We start from the raw sequence: 10,861 nt of genomic DNA on the forward strand, positions 1-10,861 counted from the left end.
CATATCTCCTAGATGTTGATAGTTTCAAATTTCATGTTAAAACAGGGTGGATCTGGCTTGTGAGATTATTTGTGCCAATTCCAAATTTGAAGCAAAGTTGTTTAAGCCTCAAAGATCCAAAATCAAAGCGCTATGGATATCTAGATCATTTGAAACGGTGGGCTTCGGGGGCGGGGGCAAAAATTGGCATATTTGCGGAAAGATCACTAGTATTAAAGCAGTGATGAGACTTTGGAAGCAAACACATTGAAATTGCTCTATTTAACTCAACTATTCATTGGAGTACACCTGTAAACAAGTCGTTGGCAGTATTTAGTTTCAATTTTTAATAGATTACAATCTAAAGTAATTTACAAGTCAAATCTACAGCTTTTGAGATGGCATGAAGGCCTTAATTTTATGTTGTGTTAAATATTTTGAATGTTCGAATGACCAAGAGAATTTGGAAAATAAGTACTTTTCTGAATGAATGTTGTATTGAATCTTTCTAGTTCCTATTATCACACAACTTTCTTTATGAAATTGTTTCAAACAAATTTGTTATTATAGAATTTGTTTTTACATAATGAATATTTCTTTTAAAAAGCTTTCCACACAGTAACATGAAAGTACAAACTTTCCCAGAGTGTGTGCAAGATTTTTTTAGACCAACCTATTGAGCAAGTGAACTTTTCTAGATTTTATTTTGTGCAATGTCAAAAAGTTAATTAATAGTCTTGTGCAAATCTTTTTGGAAACAGTGACCACAGCATGATAGCAGTCTTTCACTGCAGTTGAAAATGAAGTAGACCAAACCAAAACTAGGGTTCTAAATCTAAACAAAGGAAACTTAAGAAGGTACAATGGGTGAGTTGGCTGCAATAGATTGGCTAGCTTCACTGAAAGGCATGACATTGAACAGACAATGGCAAATGTTTAAGAAATGAATGCTTACGTTGCAGAAGTTTATACGTTCCTTTGATGAAAGAATATAACTGGGAAAGTGGCCCAGTCATTGTTAACATAAGAAATTAAGGATTGTGTTAGAATTAAAGAGAAGTCGTATAATGTTGCTAGGAAAAGCAAAGTTGCAAACATGGGGATTGGGAGCAATTTAGAATTCAGCTAAGGAGGGCTGAAAAATTGATGAGAAAAATACAGTATGAGAATAAACTTGCAAGAAGTATAAAAGTGGACTGTAGGAGTATTATATGTATGTAACAAGAAAAAGATTAGTCAAGACAACGGTAGGCCCCTTAAGACTGAAGGGGGAAGAGTAGATAACTGAGGACAAGGAAATGGCAGCAATTAAACAAGTACTTCAGTTAAATCTTTCCAGAAGAAAACATAAATAATTTGCCAGAAACGCACAAGAAGCAAGGGGTCTGATGAGCAGGAGGAATTGAGTGAGATTAGTGTTGCCTGTGTTTTGGGCACTTTGACCAGTTTCTATGTAAATTGGTATTATATTTGTGATCCTAGCTAAAGGATCAGAGTCAACTTGTAATTCAATTTTATTTACAAAATGCAGTAAAAATACAAGAGGCTATAAGGCTTAATATTTATAAAACCCTGTTCTTTCAAATTAAAGCTTCTGATTCTTACATTATTACTTTACCAATCACAACATTAAGTCTTTGTTGCAATCCTTATCTAAATTATTACTGGCTACCAGACGAGGATCAGATACTACCTGTGCAGTTAAAGTTGCCCAGGCAGCTCTGCATCGGCTCTGATGAACTTGGTGAAGGTTAGTCTTACACACAGTGATCTTCTCTGTCTCTCCAGGTGGTCTGATTTCTGCTGCTGGACCGGAACAAGTCTTCACTGAAGGAATGACGACAGGTGTCCCTTCTTATCCCTCCCTGCTACATCCTTCCAGAATTTCTCTGGCCCTTGCTATATTATCCTCAAATCTCCATACTTTAAATTGAGGTTGATGGTACCGATCCATTTGAAAAGGAGCAATTAAATCAAAAACATTTGAGACCCAGGTCCGACATCACAGATTGGATTTATTTAGCTTATATTAACAGCGATAGTTACAAGTAAAATTATCTCTCAGGAACACAAGTCCTTTTGAATTTTGAATTTCCCTCATGTTTCCTCCTCTTACTAGTTCACTTTGAAGGCGAAGGATCTACGCTCTGTGATTTTTTTTTTGTTTACAGTTTGAGACAAAGAACTTTGTGAGGAATTGCAAGTACAACCAGTGCTTGCAAAATGCTCACAATTGCAACTATAGTAGAGTTGAAGAATCAATAACAATGGAGGCATAATTTTTAAGGTAAAATGCAGAAGGTTTAGGAGGAATTTGAGAATTTTTTTTCATCTAGAGGGTGCAGGGCTCCTGGAAAGCACCGCCTGGGAGCTTAATTGAGGAGGGTTACTTCACAACCTTTCAAACAGTATTTGAATGTGCACTTGAAATGGCATAATATTCAAGGCTATGTGCCCTCTGCTGGAAAGTGGGGCTAGTGTAGATTTAGTGTAGCTTTGGTGGTACAGACGTGACAGGCTGAAGGGCCTCTTTTGTGCTGTGTGATTCTGAGTCACTCAGCCAATCGATCTTCTAGGGCAAGGTCATGGCATCCAATTAGGATCACTAATGTCATGTACGGCAGACACTAGGGCTACCCTTGGCAGCCATCCTCCGATGTCTTAAAGGCACAACTCCTCTCAATACGTGGTCATGATAGGAACCAGGGCACCAATAAATGTGCTCACGATGCTCCAAACTATAAACCAGCCTCATTTTCCAGGCAAGTCCAGACTTGTCCTCGCTTGTCTTTATCTTGTGCAGATACTTTGTGCTTGACCTGTTCTGGAAGTCCCATCAGATCTGACTGCTTAAAGGTTGCCCATTTTTGATCCTGGCTGAGCCATTCAGGCCCCAGGCTGTATTCATTTTTTTAAAGGTGCTGATAAATCAATAAAACTGAACACTGACAATCTGCATCCCAGGGTACTAAAGGAGGTGGACATAAAGATAAAGAATGCATTGGTTGTCATCTTCCAAAATTCTGGAATGGCTCCAGTTGATTGGACAGAAGCAAATGTAACTCGCCATTTTAAATAAAGCAGGAGGGAGAAAATAGAATTACAGACCAGTTAGCCTTATGTCAGTAACCAGGAAAATGCTGGAGACTGATAAAGGATGTGATGACAGAACCAAAATCAACATGAATTTATGAAAGAGAAAACACATTGACAAACCGAAAAGGTTTTTTTCAGGATGTAAATAGAATAGATAAGGGAGAACCAATGGATGTAATGTATTTTCAGAAAGCGTTTGATAAAGTTCCATATAAGAGGTTATTGTGTGAAATCAAAACACATGGAAATTAGGGTAAAATACTAGCATTAACTGTGAAAACGTTAGCAGACAAGGAAAAGGAATAAATGAAATGAAGGTGATGACAAATGGGGGCCTCCAGAAATCAGTGCTTGGACATTGGTGACAATACAAATCTAAGTGGAATTGTAAGCATTCAAGACCATTTTAGTGAGTAAGCATGGCACATTCAGTATAATATATTATGTTATCCACTTGGTTAAGGAAAGCAGAATGGTGGACTGTCATTTAAATGTTAGATTGGGAGACATTGATATACAAAGTGACCTGGATGGCCTTGTATACAAGTCACTGAAAGCAAGTGTACAGGTGAAGTAAGCAGTCAGGGCAAATGGTATGTGGACCTTCATGACAAGAGGGTTTGAGTACAAAAGCATAGATTCTCACTGCAGCTATACAGGGTGGTGTGTTTGCCAGAGAGTGTTGCAGTATAGTTTTATCAATTGAGGAGAGATTGAGTCAACTAGACCTGTATTCATTGGAATTCTGAAGAATCAGAGGGGATTTAATTGAAATGTATAGAATTCTAACATTGGATAGATTTTATGAGGGATGACTTTCCCCGGTTGCAGTATCAGACCATGGGATCACATTCTCAGGGTATGTGGTAGGCCCTGTCATACCAAGATAGGGAGAAATTTCTTCACTGAATGCAGTGAACCTGTAGAAATCTTTACTACAGAAGGCTATGGAGGCTATGTCAATGAACATCTTTAAGAAAGAAAGAAATTTCATGGTACAAAAAGCATCAAGAAGTGTGGGAGTATAGCACTGAATAGAGGATCAGCTCTGCTCATGTAGAGTGGAAGAGCAAGATCTGTCGGTCAACAGACCTATTCCTGTTCCTATTTTGCATATTTTTATTATTTGATCTTATCCCCTTCGTGAGGTAAATAAACTACCTAAACTTGAGATTTGGTGAAAATTAAAATGTGTGAAAGATTATCATTTGCCTTTTTGAGGAATAGGAATAAGAGCCAACAACTTCTCATGTCTCCTCCTGGCTTTTCTGAGCTGTCTCTTTAGGTCTTTCCTAGCTACCTTGTAACCCTCAAGCGCCCTAACAGAGCCTTCACATCTCATCCTAACATAAGTCTTCTTCTTCCTCTTGACCAGAGATTCTACTTGCTTCATAAACCACGGCTCCCGCGCTGTACAGCTTCCTCCCTGCCTGACAGGTATGACAATGTTGTCGAGGAGATTACTGAGATACAGGCTACTAGACTAGGTGTGATTGAGGTTCACAAGGAGGAAATATTAGAAATCCTGCAGAGTGTGAAAATAGATAAGTCCCCTGGGCCGGATGGGATTTATCCTAGGATCCTCTGGGAAGCCAGGGAGGAGATTGCCGAGCCTCTGGCATTGATCTTTAAATCATCATTATCTACAGAAATAGTGCCCGAAGACTGGAGGATAGAAAATGTGGCTCCCCTGTTCAAGAAGGGGAGTAGAGACAATCCTGGTAATTATAGACCAGTGAGTCTTACTTCAGTTGTTGGTAAAGTGTTGGAAAAGGTTATAAGAGATAGGATTTATAATCAGCTAGAAAATAATAATTTGATTAGGGATAGTCAGCACGGTTTTGTGAAGGGTAGGCCGTGCCTCACAAAGCTCATTGAGTTCTTTGAGAAGGTGACCAAACAGGTAGATGAGAGTAAACCGGTTGATGTGGTGTATATGGATTTCAGCAAGGCGTTTGATAAGGTTCCCCACAGTAGGCTATTGTACAATATGCGGAAGAATGGAATTGTGGGAGATATAGCAGTGTGGATCAGTAGTTGGCTTGCTGAAAGAAGACAGAGGGTGGTTGTTGATAGGAAATGTTCATCCTTAGCGATATGGGCTGGGTGCTGGCAGGTGGGACTAGATTGGGTAGGGATATCTGGTCGGCATGGACGGGTTGGACCGAAGGGTCTGTTTCCATGCTGTACATCTCTATGACTTGAGGCTGTTTTCGTTAGAGAGAAGGTTGAGAGGTGACTTAATAGAGAAGTATAAGATAATCAGAGGGTTAGATAGGGTGGACGGGGAGAGCCTTTTTCCAAGTATGGTGATGGCGAGCATGAGGGGCCATAGCTTTAAATTGAGGGGCGATAGATATAGGACAGATATCAGAGGTAGTTTCTTTACTCAGAGAGTAGTAAGGGTATGGAATGCTTTGCCTGCAACTGTAGTAGATTCACCAACTTTAAGTACATTTAAGTCGTCATTGGACAAGCATATGACGTACATGGAACAGTGTAGGTTAGATGGGCTTCAGATTGGTATGACAGGTAGGTGCAACATCGAGGGCCGAAGGGCCTGTACTGTGCTGTAATGTTCTATGTTCTATATGGGCGGCATGTTGGCACAGTGGTTAGCACTGCTGTCTCACAGAGACCCGGGTTCAATTCCTGACTCAGGCGACTGACTGTGTGGAGTTTGCACATTCTCCCTGTGTCTGCGTGGGTTTCCTCCGGGTGCTCCAGTTTCCTCCCACAGTCCAAAGATGTGCAGGTCAGGTGAATTGGCCATGCTAAATTGCCCATAGTGTTAGGTAAAGGGGTAAAGGTAGGGGAATGGGTGGGTTGCGCTTCGGCAGGTCGGTATGGACTTGTTGGGCTGAAGGGCCTGTTTCCACACTGTAAGTAATCTAATCTAATCTATGTACTGTTGTTTCTTGTTTCTATATTTGTAGCAATGATAAAGTTGATCCTGCAAAGTCCTCCTTTGTAACATCTGGAGGCTCATGCAAAACTTGGCAGAGCTGTCTCACAGACTAGTCAATCCTGATATAGTCACACTCATGGAGTCATTATCTTACTCGCACATTCACAAAAAAACACCCTGACTATCTCTAGATGTCTTCCATCTCACCCACCGGACAGACCCAGCAGAGGTGGCAGCACAATGGTTTACAGTTAGGAGGGAGTTGCCCTAGGGGCCCTCAACAGGGAGTCTGTGTCTGTGCAGTCCAGGGAGTGGACTTTGCTTAGTCCATTGGCTCCATGGTGGCAAATTCAGAGGGTAAGGTTAATGCAGTTGGACAGAGAAATCTGTATTAATCAGGGTCTTTATGCATCTTGATGCACTGTGTAGTCACAGTCATGACATTGAGTTTTGTTCTTTAGTCTTCGGGACTGGTGACTGCAGTCTCTGGACAAGGGCACAGTGCACTTGTGAAAGGAGCAGCAGGATTTCGATGGAAACGGGCCTGGGAAGGGTGTTGTGTGGGAGAGTGGCTGATCCACAGTCGTCAGAATCATAGTTTCAAAAGGGTGTGCAGTGAATAACCATACCAGGCATGTTCACCTCTTTTGCTAAGGTCTGGATGGGAACAGTAGCCGGACGCAGGCAAATTTAGATTGTCTATAGGAAGGGAATGGAGATATTTGGGAGTTCACTGGCATGGTCAAGCTAAGACGGGAAATCACTGGAAGAGGAGTGCTCATTGTACAACTACTGGAAATTGAAATGTAAAACGGGAAGAAAATGGCTGTGACCATACTTGGAATGGGATGTTATGAAGCTGTAATGGGTACTGTACCTTTAAGAGAGTTAAAAGCTAGCAGCACTACCTGATGCAGCCCCAAGTGTTCTGAATAAGGTAACAATGTAACGTTTAGTCAAACAGCTAGATTAACTGCGTTGCCTGGAGATGACAAAACAAATTCAAATTCGGCCAGTTTAAATTATACCCAAAAGAAATTACCAAACTCCAATAAAGTTTGAATTTAGTATATTGACAATATTAAAAGCCAATGGCACAATCCGATGCTTTGCGGTATAAGACCGGGAAAAAACTTGAACAGTTGGGGGAGAACTGCCAAGCCACCAGCATTTACACACTCACAGCTCTCTTAAATGTACCTTATCAATCAATGACTTGTGAAATGGCAAGACAATCTGGTGCACTTCAGCCCATTTCTCCTCTACATATGGTTTCCAGTTCCACCTTAGGATTCTATCTTTCAGGTAATAACCCTCAGGAATATTCTCTACCTCGTTTTCGAAGTATGCATCCACACATATATCTCTTATCGTCTTGTCTTGCTGTTGCAGGTCTCTTGGCCTTTCAGGACTAAACACTTCTGTCTGACCCTTTGCCTGTTCAGGTTTTTCCTACACCATTACATCAAACAGGGTGTCCACTAACTGAAGCTCCTTAATCTTTCTCTTTACTTTTTGCTTCGTGCTGTGAGTTATGATAGTGGGATCTGGTTACCACACAGTCTGGGAAAAGACCAGAATATTTCTGTTTTAACTTCTCAATTTCTTGGTCTTCCTTGGGCTTCTCCATTAGAGGTGTCACTCCCACCTTGGATCCTGCCAAATCATTCCCAAGAACAAACTGAATTCCTGGAACTTACACTCTGTCAATCACTCCCACTGTAACTTCTCCAGTCTTGAGTTGGCACTCCAACCTAATCTTACATAGGGGAACGCTAAATTTCTGTCCATCTATCCCACAAATTATCACACTCTAGGGTGACACATCAGAAAGAGTGCATATTCGCTCATCCCTTACTATCAGCGATTGGTTAGATCCTGTATCTCTCAAAATTATAACTTCTTGTCCTTCTCCCTCATTCTTTCTGAGTAAACTTTACCCACAGAGGCAAATTTTTTGTGGAGATCAAGTACTAACTCCATACCCAGCCCCTGCCTAGGCTGTGCGCTCCCCTGCAGCTCCTCGGCTGTTCTTGGGGTTTCCTTTACTACCTTCGCTAATGCCACTCACTTAGCTTATTTTACCACATCTTTTCCGTCAGTGCCTTTCTTTAACCACCAGCACTGCGACTTTATATGTTCCACCTTCTGGCAGTGAAAACATCTTTTCCCAGTCCTTCTGAAACCACCAGCACTTTAATTTTCTGTGTCCCACTCCATTACAGTGAAGACACCTGAGGCCTTTCACCTCCTGTCCACATTCTTGGGCTTCTTTAACTTTTGGTAAATTCTTATCAGTGCACTCGACTCTTGGTTTCGTAGTGTAGGATCTCCCCTTCTCCCAACTTCTATCTCTCACAGGATGAAATTCTGGCCAGAAACTTGTCTTATGTGCCAACATGTACTCATCATTCTGCTGTCCTTCTCACTTACTGAACTTTCTGTTCCTCCACGTGAATTCTTATTCATCTCTGGAAGTGAGTTTTTAAACTCCTCCAGCAGAATAATCTCTCAAAGCCTCAAAGGTCTTATCTATTTTTAAAGCCAGCACCCATTTATCAAAATGACTATGTTTAATTCTTTCAAACTCAATATAAGTCTGACCTGGTTCCTTCTTTGTGTTTCTAAACTGCTATCTATATGCTTCTGGTACCAATTCATAAGCACTTAAAATAGCCTGTCTAACCGTTCCATAATCCATTGACACCTCCTCTGACAGCGCGGCAAATACCTCACTAGCTCTGCATACCAATTTAGTCTGAATTAGCATTACCCACAAATCTTCAGAACACTCCATCTGCCTAACCGATTTTCAAATCATCATCAAAATGTGGCAGAGTTTTGACATATTTGTATATATCACTATTTTGTCTTTTAATCTCCATCCTGTTAACTTGACTTTGCTGACTAAGTTGCAACTTCTTAAGTTCAAATTCTCTCTTTTTGCTCAAATAACCTTCTCTCTCTCTTCCCTCTTTCTTTCTCTCTCCCTTTCTTCTCTCTCTCTCTCTCTCTGTTTTTCCTCTCTCTCTGTGTTTATCTTCTAAATCTGTTTTCCTCAATTGTAATTTAAGTTTTTCTAACTCGACTGCACTTACCTGTTTCTCTGACACACCTAAGTATTTGAGTAACTCCCTTACAATTTCAGCTTCACTTTTGTCCTTGGTTAAACTCAAATCTAACTTCTTTGCTATTTCTAAAAGTATGGCCTATGGCCTTTTTCTTTCCTTCTAAAATTTCTTGGCAAATTTGAGAATCATCTTCAAAACCTAAAACCTCTTTAGCAATTCTAAGAGCCATTTCTCTCACTTTTTTAATTTAATCAACCACACATCACCAAAAGTAAACAAATTGTCTCACCTACATTTTATTTAAAGATCTAGGACACTAACCTGCAAGTGTTCAAATCTGCTAGGATTTGTTTGTACCCCCAAATCTATTTAAATCTGTCCAAACCAGTTCAAATCCCGGATGAGCCCCCATATTGTTACGACACGGGCTAAACCCTCCTGCTTAATTTAAACCAGCAACACAAAAAAGATTTATCCCATGCAGTATTCTGTGAAAATTCAAGAGGCCAAGAACTATTTAAAGTAAAAATTATTCCTTAAAGTATAACAGAGAATAATTAACTAACAACTATTTACAACTCCTTCCTCTAACCTGTCTCTTACCTTCCCTTCTATAATACTAGTCCAATAAAATCCCTGATTAAGATTTCCCAAAAATTCGAATTTTCAAAACCAGCCAGATGTCGAATCTAGTTATATCTTCCTCTGTCTTCTTTTCTTAGGGATTTCTGTTTCACAGGTTACTGATCAATAAAGGTACCTTTAAGAGGGCTTTTTTCTTGGGCAGTCTGTACATGCTGGTGACTTAGCACTTCTCCTCCTAACTGTTCAGTTTTCCTTGGTCTTATATCCCCGAAGCCTCAGATTGTGTCATTGGCTTTTAAGATTGTCAGTATACTAAATTCAAACTTGATTGGAGTTTGGTAATTTTCGGAGTATAATTTAAACTGATTGCCCTAATTCGAAATTGTTTTGTCGTCTCCAGGCAATCAGCTAATCGAGTTGTTTAAGTAAATGTTACATTATATCTTGTTCAGAACACTTGGTGCTGTGTCAGGTAGTTCTGCTCGTGTTTAACTCTCTTAAAAGTACAGTATACCCACATCTTCATAACACTATTGATCACTTTCCTAATAAAAGTTCAATTGCATCTGACTGAACAAATTGTAACTATTGATGTGGTTTCCAAGAAGATGGGGTGGGCGCGCACAGGAATATTCAAATTCCCATTGAAAACTTTGATTATTGGTTCTACGGGTTAGACTGGGAATGTTTAGGGATGGGGGTGGTGGAGTAGGTGTGGGCATAGTGTTTCAGAGGTACATTACAAGTCAGGTGTCTACGTGCTTACATATACTTAACATCAGGAAGTTGTGATCAGTTTTAGAGGGTAGTTATAGACAATGCTAACAGTTTGGCTGGTATGGTGGCTCAGTGGTTCGACATGCTGTTTCACAGCACCAGGGACCTGGTTCAATTCCAGGCTTGCATGATTGCCTGAATGGAGTCTGCACATTCCCCCTGCGTCTGCATGGGTTTCCTCCCACAGTCTAAGGTTGTGCAGGTTAGGTGGATTGACCATACTAAATTACCCTGTATGTGCAGATTAGGTAGATTAGCTATGGTAAATGTGGGGTTACAGGGATAGGAAAGAGGGCTGGTCTTAGTGGGATGCTCTTCAAAGGGTCAGCGTAGACTCAACTGAGTCGAATAGCCTCTTTCTGCATTGTAGGGATTCTATGAATTTTCTGTCAGAAACCCTCACAAAATCTGGGCAGTAATATGAACTGATACTTTCATACAATTT

This window comes from Hemiscyllium ocellatum, chromosome 9, assembly GCF_020745735.1.
Source record: "Hemiscyllium ocellatum isolate sHemOce1 chromosome 9, sHemOce1.pat.X.cur, whole genome shotgun sequence".
NCBI classification, from domain to species: Eukaryota; Metazoa; Chordata; class Chondrichthyes; order Orectolobiformes; family Hemiscylliidae; genus Hemiscyllium; species Hemiscyllium ocellatum.